Raw genomic sequence first — 14,288 nt, forward strand, 5'->3', positions numbered from 1 at the left:
CCACACATATGCCTGGATATGTACCCGCATGATATGCTGTCTCAGAGCACCAACAGTTGGTGGTAGCCTGTCGTTCTCAGCCATGTTCTTACAGAAGAGATGCCACCGAAGTTCAGGGATGCTGGAAATATTGACACCTTTTGGACAATAAGCTGAGCAGACAAATCTAGCTAAAGTTGTGTACAGGTCCTCTGACAGTTCAGCATCCGTACAGAGCGTAGCAAAGGCAGCTACTATGTCGTCATCGGCCTTCAGATAGCACTGGAACCACTTTGCCTTTCCAAGTCTAGCGAACCGCCCAGTATTATCGGCACCTGTGAAAGCGTGGAAGGCTGGCAATGCCTGGGCTCTCTCCTCACCAAGGGCCTTCCAGATTGGCTCAATTTGGATAACACTAGATGCCATTGAGATAGATGTGTGTCTTGGCAGCAGATGATAGTTTGCTGTTGCAAGAACTAGGACATCTGTATCAGGTGAGAATATCGTCAGCTCAACATCTCCCTTATGTTGCTGTGATGCGGCTATTGCTTGCTTGATCATCAGTGTCGGCCTCCTCATGGTTATCTGCCTCAAATTGGAGACTCCTGTTGCTTGACGTCCGACCAGATGCTGAGACAACTACCACCTTGGTTGAATCACGGTTGTATTCTAGAGTTTTCTCTGCCAAGTAGTCCGTCAAATCAGCCTTGGTTTGATCATGAGACAGAAATCGGCTCATCGTGATGTGTTTGATTCTGGTATCATCCTTGACCTGATATCATCCTTGATGATCATCCATCCTTTCCCAACAGTGACAGGTGCCTTTCCATGACGTCGTTTGGCTCTGGTTGTGCTCTTGAGGGAATCTTGCTTGTATGTATCAAAAACAATTATTATGTGTTCGAAGCCCCTGGTCAGACTCAACACCCTATCATTGAAACATTCACTGAGATCCTTCACAGTCACCACCGTTGCTGGTTTCTTGGTCATTTTCTTGACAACAACCATTCCATCTATGACTGCGAGCTTCTTGCTAGTGCATGTACTGCCATCGGTTGCAAGATCAGTGGACACTGGTGCCATGTGTGTGGCATCAAGCTCATCTTCTGGAGAAGACTGTGCCTCGTTGGCAAACTTCTCCAAGATGTGGATAAGCTTTGACTTGTCTGTGCAAGAAAGTAAGCTACCGTCTGGTGCAAACAGGGCCCTCGGTGTCACAGTGAACTCAAAGTTGCCAATTGCGTCCTTTTGGTTCACATCCCTGCTGGATCTGGAAAGCACCATCAGTCTACCATATAAATCTTTGGTTTCTTTTAGATCCACTGTCTTGTCCCTAATCTTGATTGCTAGTGTTGCATTGCCAGACTTGTACATTCTGTTCTTCTCCTTCTTCACTGGCGCCCATAGGCTGACATCACCATTGATCCATTCAGCAACAAACTCTTCATAGAGCTTCTGTCCTGTTTCATCAATATTCAGTATCTGTGGTACAAATTCTTCTGGTACATAAGCATGGGTGACGACATTGAAGAGCTGGTTACCCTCAACTTCAAATGGATTCCCATGACTAAGTATGGCAGTGTTGATTCGGTCAATTGCATTGTGTTCACGCTTGATGACACTTGGAGAAAGGCCATGGTGCTCACTAATCTCACTTTCCTCGAGTCCAAACTGTCCCTTAAACTCGCAAGACAGACGTGACAGTTCCGGTGCAGCCAAAAAGAATCGTTGTCTGGCATTTGCATTATTTGATATGCCAATCAGACCTGAGGGAACCTTCAGCAATCTGTTCAGATGCTCAACAGCGTGGCTCCGATCGATACATATGCTCCGATCGATACAAATGGGATAGTATTCTTGGTGACTGAGATATTGCCTGCTTCGAGCTCCCTCCATGTCTCTGGACGGCTGGACTTCAGCGCATACATGTCAGATATGTACCTTGGCCAGAGCCGCTTGTACTTGATTCTGTCCATGGCGAAAAATATCTTGCTGAGTTCTTCACCGGCTTGAAGATGAAGGTTTAAGTCAGCATTCCGTGAAGCTGCAACGAAATGCAGAATCACCTCTACTCTGTGAAGGTAGTTCATCATGGCCATAAACATGGCATTCTTTGAGCGGCTGGTCTCCCATTCATGAAGTCTCTCTACCAAGTTCGCATCGATGATGACTTGGAGCAGGCAGTTGCTGGCTTTCTTCACTGATTCAGCTTTCAGGGCTTTGTCATGTTCTCCACAAGCAGTTTGAACCTTATCTGTTGCAACAACGCACACTTCCTTGAGATGCGGATTGTTCTTGAAGAATTCTTCGATTGCCATTTCAGAGAGTGCCACATACGAGTATATGTGAGCTTGTAGCGAGCGTTTGTAATGGGTGCATTTATCCATCCTGTCGTTGGTCCTGCAAATATAATAAAAATTCATTCGCTCAAAACAGAAAATCCATGTTTCAGATTTTTACCCCAAAAGCGTTTTTACCCCAAAACTACTGTTACCATGGCAACCAACAGTTAAAATGCAACATTTCATTATCTTATAAAATCCATTGTTAGCTATTTAAGTGTAATCCATCATCAGTTGGTTATCTTGTATTGTTTAAGAATTCTTTAAATTTAAATTTAGAAAAAAGTGATTTTCACCCCAAATCTGCTGTTTCCATGGCAACCAACAGATTGAAAAAACCTGAAACATCATTTTTTTATTTAAATAGATCCTAAACTTCTCAAAAATCTGTAGGTTTGCTACTCTCCAAGAAATTCCGGCGAAATTACACACACTACTGCCAGCAACCATCTTCTCGTGAAACTGCCAAAATCAAGACTCTGCTCACCTTCACTCTTTCATTCCTCTTTTCTTCCGCCTCTTTACCCCATCCAGGTCTTCAAAACAGCTGTTCATCACCATCCCTTATCTTTCCCTTAGTAGCGTCAATTTGTTTTATACCAAGTACCACCCCCCCCCCCCCCCCCCATGTCCCTGTTCTCTGTTGTTGATGTGCTTGTGTGCTTCCCTCTCTCTCCCTTCTTGTCCCCCGCTCTCTTTATTATATGGGTTATGTGTCCATTTATGTTTTTTGTGTTTAATATGTTATCTCTTTCACGAGGCTCGACTTTGTATACAAAAAATATACATAAATGTCACATTCCATACATATAAGAGTTCTTTTCTATGCCCCTGACATTTTCCCTCAGTATTGTAATCAGCTGCGTCTACCTGTCCGTCCGTCCATTCATCATGCTATCTCCTCCTAAATAGTTGTGCAGAAAAACATCAAACTGGTTGCGATGATCACCGCATGGTAATAATATGCGAGAGCAGTCTCATGTTTGGTTTTGCCACCTGGGGTGGTCTGAAAAGGTCACACATCAAAAAAAGGTGCAACGCAAGTTGAAAAAAACAGAAATAAACTTTACCTTTCCTAACACCACCCTAAAACTGATCAAATCTGAGTGGTTCGAATTGAGCAAATCTTCAAGTTATGTTATGAAACGCCCCAAGTGGGTGAATATTACCTGAACTCCACCTTTTTGGCAAACCACATGATCCGGCACAACTCGTTATGGTTGCTTTGATTCAGACTCTTCAGGGGTTTCAGTAAGTTATTTCATGATTTTAACCGAGACCTTTCTGCGAATGTGGAACAGAGATGAATCGGGAATCACAATGATTGCGAGATTAAACAGAGATGTTTCTCACCACTCTACTCCATCTTTGTTCACTGAACTCCTCCTCTATTTTACCTGTAGCTGCCACGTGCACATCCTGTGACCAAATCCCCGAGTAGTTAACAAACGTCAAGGTGTTTAATGACAGAGACCATTTTAACACTGCTGCATGTCATCAGTTTCTGAACTTCTGAATCACTTTTGTAAGACCTGGACTAGGTAAGCCACTATTCAGCTACCTGTAACATGAACTTCAACACCAGCAGTCACACAAGGATCAGTACGAGACATGGGGTTTCCCTACTTGGCTAAGATTTTATATCAGATCTGTCCTGTCTATCTGGTGTTTTGTTCCTGTGTTCTCGTTTATTTTTGTTTCTTTTCCCCACCTTATCCGTTCCTATTTGACTCTGTTGTCATATTTGCATTTGTGTGTCAAGGCCTCAAATGTGGCACGCAATCTCTTTTTATTCTCACATCCCTTCTCTGAGCAATTAATTGTCTGCCAAGGCGTCAGGTGTGGCACTCAATGTCTTTTTTTTCTCACATCCCTTCTCTGAGCAATTAATTGTCTGCCAAGGCCTCAAGTGTGGCACGCAATCTCTTTTTATTCTCACATCCCCTCTCTGAGCCTTTGATCGTCTGTCAAGGCCTCCGGCCTCAGGTGTGGCACTCAATTTCTTTATTTATTCAAGCATTCCACCTCTGAGGCTTTTCTAGTATACGCCCAATCGTTATGATCGCCCAACTCTTCTCAAAAACAGAAAAAATGAATTTCAAAAATGCAGACATGCATGTACGCCACACGTACGCAAGCAATTGCCTAACCCTGCTTTTCTCTTCGTGAGTGCAGGGTGAAGAATGGTGAATACATTTGAGAGAAAGATAAAATTTATGTGAGCAGTCTGACTATGCTCTGGAGTGCATTACAACATTGTTGGAAAAAGCCTGCCTGAAAAATAATCCATAAACTAATTAAATCAATCACAAATGTGGTTGAGGCAGTATTCAAGGCAAAAGGGGGCCACACTGACTATTGATGATACATAAACACAGATTTGATTTTTCCTATTATAATAAGTTTTTTTTATTACCCTATGTTGTGGTGAGGACGCCTCGTTCACAACAGGCCACAAAGGCTTTATTCATTGCAGCGGGCCGTGGTGGTTTTGAACTGATTGATTTTTCTGATAAGCATTTACCTGTGGTAAGCTGAATAACCACAATTTTAAGGTTTTAAGGAGAACGAGGAGAGTGGGACATAAGGAAGGGAAGGGAAAGGGAGAGGGTTGGAGGGAGGAAGAGAGGAGGGACAGTGTGGCTGGGGTGCAGATGGGGATGAGTACATCGAGGGTGGGGGAGAGGAATCGAGTGTGAAGGGAAAGGGGTGGGAAGGGGAGAGGAGAGAGTGGGAGGAGAGGAAAGAATGGAGAAGGAATGGTGTGTGTGCGAGAGCGCACACAGGATTAGGATAACAGGCTGGGGAGGTAGGTCCAGCAGGTCAAGACTTGAGTGTAGACTTTAGGATGTCGTTGTAGCACTTTCTTTGTCCACTACATGACTGTTTACCAAGTTTAAGTTGTCCGTAGAAAAGCGCTCTTGGGATTCTACGGTCCTCCATACGTGTGAGGTGCCCTGACCAGGGAAGCTGGGCTTGCATCAGGAAATACTCAATTCCTTGGGTACAACAGTGGTCTAGGATTGATGTGTTCGGAAATTCTGTCTCGACAGGTGATGCCAAGAATCTTAGAAAGGCATCACATGGAATTTATCAAGGCGTTTGGTATGGCGACAAAAGGGTGATAGGTGTGTGGCGATGATTCACATCCGTACATGTGTGTCGATAAGACAATGGCACAATATAAACCGATCTTGGTGTCCAGGTGAGTGCCAAATTCATGCTAAAGGCGACGTGTCAATCTTCCAAAGAACATACATGCTTTACCGAGTCTTGATGCTACATCATCATCAATCATTGTATTTTGAGAGAGGACACCTCCAAGGTAGAGGAAGTGGGGATGGTATTGAAGAGGCTGAAAAAGGGAATGGTGCCAGGCATTGATGAGGTGTGTACAGAAATGATAATTGCAGCAGGAGAAGTCGGAGTGAGTTGGACGTAGACATTGTTGAATGTAAGTATGAGAGAGGGTTCAATTCCGGAGCATTGGATGACAGGGTTAATTGTGCCAATATGAAAGGGAAAATGGGAGTTTCAAGATCCAGGGAAGTACAGCAGTATTACCTTCTTTTTTGTGTCAGGAAGGTGCTGCAGAGGATTTGGGACGGGAGGATAAGGAAGAGTGTGGAGAAGTAGGTTGGAGAAGAGCATCAGGGGTTTAGAAAGGGTAGGGGAAAGACAGATGGGATATTTATGCTGAGACAGCTGGTGGAGAAGAGGTTGGAGGTGCAAGGTGAATTGGCATTGGAATTTGTGGATCTTGAGAAGGCCTCGGACTCTGTCCCGAGAGAGATGGTGATGGTGACGCTGAGATGGATGGGAGTGCCAGAAGCACAAGTTGGTTTGGTGGAAGGGATGTACAAGGGAATGAAGGGAATTGTTTTGGTTTGTCCTGGAATGTCGGAGTTCAGTGTGAACATCAGTTTGAGGCATGGAAGCGCTCTCAGCCCACTAATGTTTATCATGGTGATGGAGCTGGTAAGCAGAAAGGTAAACATGAAAGACATTCTGGGGAGGATATTGTATGCGGATGATCTGGCGGTTGTGGTGGAGAGTGGGAGGGAGATGCAGGAATTACTGGGGCAGGGGAAGGAGTCATTTGAGAAACTTAGGCTGAAGATGAGTATGGAGAAGACCGAGGTGATGTGGGTCGGGCTGGAGAGAAAAATAAATGAATATCAGGTCAGAGGGGAAGGAGATGAGACAGGGAAATTGATTTGAGTAATTGGGTGGAACAAAGACTGGGGATAGTAAGTCAGAGGCAGAGGTGCGGAGGAGGATTCAGGTGGGTGCGAATGAGTGGAGGAGGATGGAGAGAGTAATGGCAGACAGAAAGATTTCAAGGATATTTAAAGAAAAGGTTCTGAATTCGTGCGTATCGCCGGCCTACCTTTATGGTCTCCAGACGTTGGCAATGACAGACAGACAGACAGACAGACAAGAACAGAGGCTGCATGTTTGGGAGAACAACTGGGTCAGGAGAATTGTGGGAGTGAAGAGGGTGGATAAAAGGAGGATGATGAACTGAGGGAGGAGATTGGTGTGCAGATGAGCTTGATGGGGAGATTGGTGAAATTCCGGCTGAGATGGGCTGGACATTTGGTGCTGATGGAGGAAGAGAGAATCCGCATTTGGTGCGGATATGGTGGAGTTATGACAAAACTTGGTGGCTGAGTTGGTTCTGTGTCAAGAACAAGCCGATTTGATTTTAGTTCAGGTACGGATCCAGATCCAGCACATCAGTGGATACAAAACGTAAACTGTTCAGCCTGGCAGAGGTATGTGCTCTACTAATTGCCATTCTACTTTATTTTGTCATCACATCTCACTTAATACATTTCCTCCTAGACTCGTACTTTTGCACCCCACTGCACATATTATTCTCAAATCATGCAAGTGAACATCAATGATATGGACATTGTGAGGATCATGAGGATGGTGGAGGGAAGGAAGGTTCCCGGCACTGTTGCAGAGATCTGTGTAGCAGCATTCAATTTCCACGTTGGGGGTTTCGGTTGGATTGCCACACAACGTTTTTTGCATGCAGATCCTTCCTGACATACTTGGTCCCACTGTTGGTTTCGAGGAGAAACACAAGTTATTAACTGAAGAAACTCTGGTTAAATAAATATACAAACACTAACCTCTCAACAGGTAATTAATTTGCATGGTAATTAGAACAGCAGCTGTGGATGACTCAGAATGATTTACACAGAATTCACAGAGTTCACAGAATGATTTACATTTCTACCTTCACAGAATGAATCATGAGAAATTCCATTTACTACTTCAATAACACTGGTCCACTTGCTCCTGATAGAAACTTGGGGTTATGTATCGAATAAAGGTCACAATAGGAGCAGTGTTAAACAGCAGCAGTGACTGTTTAAAAAGGTAATCATCTATCTATAATTCCAGTAATCTCTGTATGTCTGTGTGTATGTCTGTGTGTCGTTTGTCTGTGACCGCTGTTTCTCGACAACCACGGGTCCGATATACTTGAAACTTGCCAGGTATATTGCTGGGGACCCGAGGATGTGCCTTTTCAAGGTTTCATATTAATCGGAGAAGTAGTTACCGAGCTATGGCGATTTCTTTACCAAACTCCGCAAGCCGTTCGCTTTGGACCAAACCATTTCATGTAAATAGAGGGGGGGGGGGATATAATTTTAGATAGATATATAGTACGGGCATGCCCTAGTATGTTAAATGGTGTTTAAAAAGGTAATCATATGTCAAATGCTGTTTAAACAGGTAATCATATTGTTGCGGATCTCGGCGTCGGCCTTTCCCCTTACCAAGGGGGGGGGGGGGGGGGGGGGGGAGATTAGTCCCCTTGTCTTTTACTAGCCGACGGGACCCGGGACCTATGACGTCCTCCCCGGACAGCGTTAAATAGGGTTTTAGGACTATGAATTCGCTATTACCTAAGCACTAACGCTGGCCGGAAACGAGGAAATAAGCCCCACCCGAATCACGGGTGTTAGTGGAAACGCCGAGCGGTAGCGACCCGTGACCCGAGCCGTTATCAAGGACTAGATCCCAATCCGAGCGGTTCGTAATCGTGCCACGTTTACCCAATGGAGGAAATGACTGAAACGGTCGAATTTGGGAAGAAAAGGAATAACAGAATTTATTTACACTTTGTACAATCAGAAGAAGAAGAATCCACAGTGCAGTCCTTAAGCAGTCTTAACTTATCCCTGGACAAACGGGCCCGTCACACTCAGACACACTCACACGGGGTTGCAGACAAACAGGTCGATGGTCCAGGGATGGCGTCCAGGCAGTTCGCTCTCTGGTCCCCAACTCGCACCTCGAAGCAGATGAACCAGATGGCAGGAGCTCTCCGCGTGTCGTTTGGCACGTGCGGTATTATTACAGGGCAAACGGTATGCTGGCTTTGGCGGTTACACTCGTGGCTCGGCCGCGTACGTAATAAGCGAACAGTTCCAATAACCGCGAACAATGCGCTTTTCAGTATCTCACGGCGTATCTCAATGCGCTCTTTCAATACAATTCGCTCGCGATGCGTGACTCCAATCAGTCCTCGTATATCCCTTCGTAAGCGCCTCTCCCTTCTCATCTGAACTCGACGAGTGCCTCTCCCTTCTCATCTGATCTCCAGCCAGTCCTTTGTTAGCACCTCTCCCTTCTCATCTGAACTGAGGTGGGGCCCTCGCACTAAGGGTTTTATTGCCACGCCCTTGGAACCCTCTCGAACTCACCAGACGTTGCTTGCCACGCCCTCTCACCCCATGCCCACCGAGCTCTGGTTGGCTGTTGCCCTTACCGTCACCGCCTCTTTACGTGCTGCTCGTCACGGCCACACCCCGAACTCGCACTCCTCCCTCTTTCCATCCTACCTCGTGTCATTTGACTAGTTTCGAGCGAAACCAAGGACAGCGAACGCTGCTGGGGGCCAAAGCACCACACATGGAGGGATCAGCCAAAATGGGGCGCGGGATCGAGTTTGCCCATTGGTGGAATTGAAGGGCGGCTGCAAAATGAAAGGACCTAAGCTTATTTCTTTACACAACGCAGATGTCACTAAGGAAATGGCCTACTCTTACACATACTATGACATAACTAATTCCAATGGGCCTACGTGTTGCTTGTGGACTAACTATGGGGGGCAAACCTTTTACCTTTAATGATGTTATATGTACAATTCTCAAAACCTCAACAATATGTTAAATGCTGTTTAAAAGGTAATCACATGTTAAATGCTGTTTAAAAAGGTAATCACATGTTAAATGCTGTTTAAAAGGTAATCACACGTTAAATGCTGTTAAAAAAGGTAATCACATGTTAAATGCTGTTTCAATGGTAATCACATGTTAAATGCTGTTTCAATGGTAATCACATGTTAAATGCTGTTTCAATGGTAATCACATGTTAAATGCTGTTTAAAAAGGTAAACATATGTTAAATACTGTTAAAAAAGTAATCATATGTTAAATGCTGTTAAAAAAGGTAATCACATGTTAAATGCTGTTTAAATGGTAATCACATTTTAAATGCTGTTTAAAAAGGTAATCACATGTTAAATGCTGTTTAAATGGTAATCATATGTTAAATGCTGTTTAAAAAGGTAATCACATGTTAAATGCTGTTTAAATGGTAATCACATGTTAAATGCTGTTTAAAAGGTAATCATATGTTAAATGCTGTTTAAAAAGGTAATCATACCCAAATGCTGTTTAAAAAGGTAATCATATGTTAAATGCTGTTTAAAAGGTAATCATATGTTAAATGCTGTTTAAAAGGTAATCATGTATTAAATGCTGTTTAAAAAGCAATCATATGTTAAATGCTGTTAAAAAAGGTAATCACATGTTAAATGCTGTTTAAATGGTAATCACATCTTAAATGCTGTTTAAAAAGGTAATCATATGTTAACTGCTGTTTAAATGGTAATCACATCTTAAATGCTGTTTAAAAAGGTAATCATGTATTAAATGCTGTTTAAATGGTAATCACATCTTAAATGCTGTTTAAAAAGGTAATCACATGTTAAATGCTGTTTAAATGGTAATCACATCTTAAATGCTGTTTAAAAAGGTAATCATGTATTAAATGCTGTTTAAAAAGTAATCATATGTTAAATGCTGTTAAAAAAGGTAATCATATGTTAAATGCTGTTTAAAAGGTAATCATGTATTAAATGCTGTTTAAAAAGTAATCATATGTTAAATGCTGTTAAAAAAGGTAATCACATGTTAAATGCTGTTTAAATGGTAATCACATCTTAAATGCTGTTAAAAAAGGTAATCATATGCTAAATGCTGTTTAAATGGTAATCATATGTTAAATGCTGTTTAAAAAGGCAATCACATGTTAAATGCTGTTTAAATGGTAATCATATTGTTACAGACACGACTTTGATGTTATGGTGGGCCGAGCGGAATGGCCGCCGTGTCCGCACAAGTTACCCGATTATGCTCGAACGTTGACTAAGTCGCGCTATGCTAAATCAATGATGGAAAAGACACAACGGCTGGATTAAAACGACACGACACCAAGGGTTCAGTTCTCAAGACCTCCGGAGGAGGTTATATTAGGGCGGAAGGTCAGATTACAACGACAAGAGGGACAGCATAGAAAGGCAGGCACTTAGACACATTCTTATATTAGCCCCGACAGACGACAGATAAACGGGACAAAACTGACTCACACGGGGATTGATGGCAAGGAAAGCGGGTAGTCGATGGCTCAAGGTGCACTCTTGGCTCAAGGACAGAATCGACCCGGTCCGGTCCAATGATGCGGGGAGGTCGCTCTCAGCGCTGGAAGGTCGCGACTTGTCTTCTTCAGTCGGGGGCGCATCTCACGTCACGTCCGGTAAGCCGCTGCGTATATCCGGCGGGGAGTGACACGCCCTCGGCTCGTTAGCTGCGCCCCAGATGGAATCGGCCCGCCGCTTCTGATTGGGTGCTGGGGGTTACCGGGCTCCGCCCTTGACGAGGAGCTGACGGCGAGCCCCTTCGTGGTAACCCCGTCGGCGCACATGGGCTATGGCGGCTAACCGAGCCGGAGTGAGGACGCACACTCCCCGCGCGCTGTTGTTGTAGTTGTTGTTGTTTGGGGAAGATGGGAGGATGCGGAGATGAGGTTGTGGGGAGGTATTGGGAGGTCCTAAACTCACTATTGGTGCCATACAATCACATTCTGGTGCAACGAAGAGTCAGAATTAATGGAAACGAGTCCTTAACTGACATAGACTAAGAATAACTAGCAAGAGGTCCTATAGTTGTCTACGTGAGATGCGGTGGACCTGGGCACGACATTTAATGGGGGAAAAAGGGGAAGGTCGGTTCTACAGAGTGTTGTTTACAGACAATGGGACTAGGGAATGGGGGATTGGGGATAGTTGGGGAGTATTGGGGAAATAGGGGAATATTTACAAGTGGATATGGAGGCCAAATCCCATATCCGCAACATTGCACCCTTCTCTACCCTCGGGGCGTCCCGACCCGATAAATCTTTACCTACTTTAGTGTGGCACTCAGATGTAGTTCCCTCTACTATTAACTCTACCCTGAGTGCGACAGTTTTACAGATATTCACAAATGAGTAAATATGTTCCCCTGCGACGTTGCACCCTTCTCCTCACAGAAACACACCCACAGGATAACCGAATCGCGGAAAGAATCTTCAAACTAAACATACAGCCGGTAGGGAGCATTATTTACAAGACTACGCTGATATTTACACTACGATCCAGGACCTGTTTTTGGAGGAACACATGCAGATGTTATGCATAGAGAGAGCACGCATGCCAGCATCGATACACCAACCCACGAGTGCACTGTGGCCTCACGGCCTTTAATCATGTGCAGAGCACCCCTTCCAAGCACCAAAAGCACCACCCCATCACACAGTCAGCACCATCCGGTGCAGTCACCATTGTTCATTAAAATAAAAACAACAACCTGCACACCTCCACCACTGCGGTTGCCTCCGAGCTTACCTGCTCCTTACCCTAACCTAACTACCTGGGGAAGGCCCTCTGGCGCTCTCCCCACTCGGTGCCCTCTCTGGCACTGGGCTACCCGATCCACACCCGGGATCCTCAGGCACCCACTCACAACTACCGGCTCCCAGAGCCCACCTGCGGCCTCACCTGGCCGACATCCTCACAGTGGTGGAGTACCCAACCAACTACACACACTAACAGGCTACACGCCCAGCCATTTCCACAACACTAATGCACCCATCCACAATACCATTCTGCAACCGCACCACAAATGCCAATATCCAACTACAATTTACCTATATCCTCTACCTAACACTTACACTACCCGCCCCGGGTATCCGTGATGGGGGTCCACTCTTCCCCCATTCACACCTTCGCACCATGCACACCACTCCGTACCACTTACTCCAACTCTCTCCACACCACTCATTCTCTGCTCCATATATTCCACACACCTGTACTTGCACACCTGTGCTCTCACTCTTGGTGCCGCCTGCACCCTTCTCTCCCCAAGCGCATTCGCGCTGATCCACGACACTCATTACTCATACACTGCTCCACACACCTGTCCAGCTCTCACACAGCATCATCTCATCTAACTACTCCCCTCTGAAACTTGCACTTCCCAGTCGTCCCTTTAAACTATTGCGCTCCCTCGTCATTATCATCCATACTAATCTACCTGCGTCCCCACTACAGGTATCAGTCACTCACTAAACTTAACGTCACCTAATGTCATCTTCGCTAGATCCCTACAATATAACCTAACCCACCCGGGCTAGTTTTCACTGCCATCACCCCATAAACTATTGCGCATTTGCCCCACGTGGGAAGGGTGGCAGGGATGCCACCCTTACCCACCGGGCCCATCGCTCATCAATCCCCCAGTCCTCTGGCACTAATGAGCCCCCCTTATTCAGAGGTACTGGGTCCCGCCTCGGCATCTAAAGCCGAGGCAATCCACGGGGGCGCCTGCTCGCCGGTGTAAGGCCTTCTAGTTTACCGGGGTCTGGCGGGGGGGGTGTCTGGGGTCGGCTAACCCGCTCCCCCCTGGGCGGAGTTAAGGACCTCAACCGCCGGGGATCATCCCGGCGCGTGGCTCGACAGTGCCGCGCCAGGTGACCCAGACGGTTGCAGGTATAGCACCTCACCTGATAAGGTGCTTGCCTCCGGAATTCCAAATTTCCCCCCCTGTAGGTCCGAATTGGATTACCCGCTCGTGGTCCACCGCGGGCCACCTCCGGGGCCGCCTGCCATGGTCCAGGTCCCGCCAGGCGCTGGTCCACCAGCCTCCGGACCATGCCCACCAGGTCAGGACTCACGTCGGGGGCGGGCCCCCTAAGGGGTCCGCCCTCCATCGGAGGTCCCACCTGGCGGACCGCCATTGCGTGACGCTCGCTCCCCCGGGCCAGGGGCCTCGCTGCTTCCCAACGGGCCGCAGCGTCAGCCGCCTGGCTCAGAGTCTGCGGGCACCACATGGCGAGCTGTTGCCGGAGCTCAATGTCCGGGAGGGCCTGGATAAAATGGTCCAGCGCCAGGCTTTCCCGGGAATCCGCTGCCATGCTAGCATGTGCGATCCCCACTGCGCGGCGAATGTCGTGGGCAAGTTCCCCGATGGCTTCCTGGGGCTTGCGCTTTCGCAGCGCGAGCTGAGCTTTAACAAGCTCGCTCTGCTGTTCTATGCCGAATCGATTAATTAGGGCGTCGCGGAGGGCTGGCAGGGTGAGAGCACCCGCTGGTAATGCCGTCAGCACCTCCGCCGCCGTGCCGCGCAATGCGGCCACCAGGTGTACTCCACCTTCGTCCTCACCCCAACCGTTGCCCTTACACACACAGTCGAACTGCGCCAGGTACGCGCGTAAATCACTCTTGCCGTCATACGGCGCGAGTGGGACCTTGTGGGACCACTTCGTATGCGAGTCGTTGCCCGCCTGCCGGACCCCGTGCGTCGCCCCTTGCGGGGTCAGCGCGGGGCCGAACCGGCCGGG

At 46.6% G+C, this 14,288-nt stretch overlaps 1 long non-coding RNA gene across 2 annotated transcripts in view; it reads left to right on the forward strand.

Annotated features, from left to right (window-relative positions):
* The first annotated feature begins 5,027 nt into the window (after positions 1 to 5,027).
* LOC137438227 (uncharacterized) overlaps positions 5,028 to 14,288 on the forward strand; it is a 32,948-nt gene continuing 23,687 nt past the window's right edge. Inside the window, exon 1 of one of the 2 annotated variants that reach the window (XR_010986676.2) lies at positions 5,028 to 7,099. This is a non-coding gene — a long non-coding RNA (uncharacterized LOC137438227). Of the gene's footprint in view, positions 7,100 to 7,548; positions 7,716 to 14,288 lie in introns of those variants that run through there. The other variant, XR_013621034.1, reaches the window with a different exon arrangement.

This window comes from Myxine glutinosa, chromosome 12, assembly GCF_964187855.1.
Source record: "Myxine glutinosa chromosome 12, kmMyxGlut1.1, whole genome shotgun sequence".
Taxonomy (NCBI): domain Eukaryota; kingdom Metazoa; phylum Chordata; class Myxini; order Myxiniformes; family Myxinidae; genus Myxine; species Myxine glutinosa.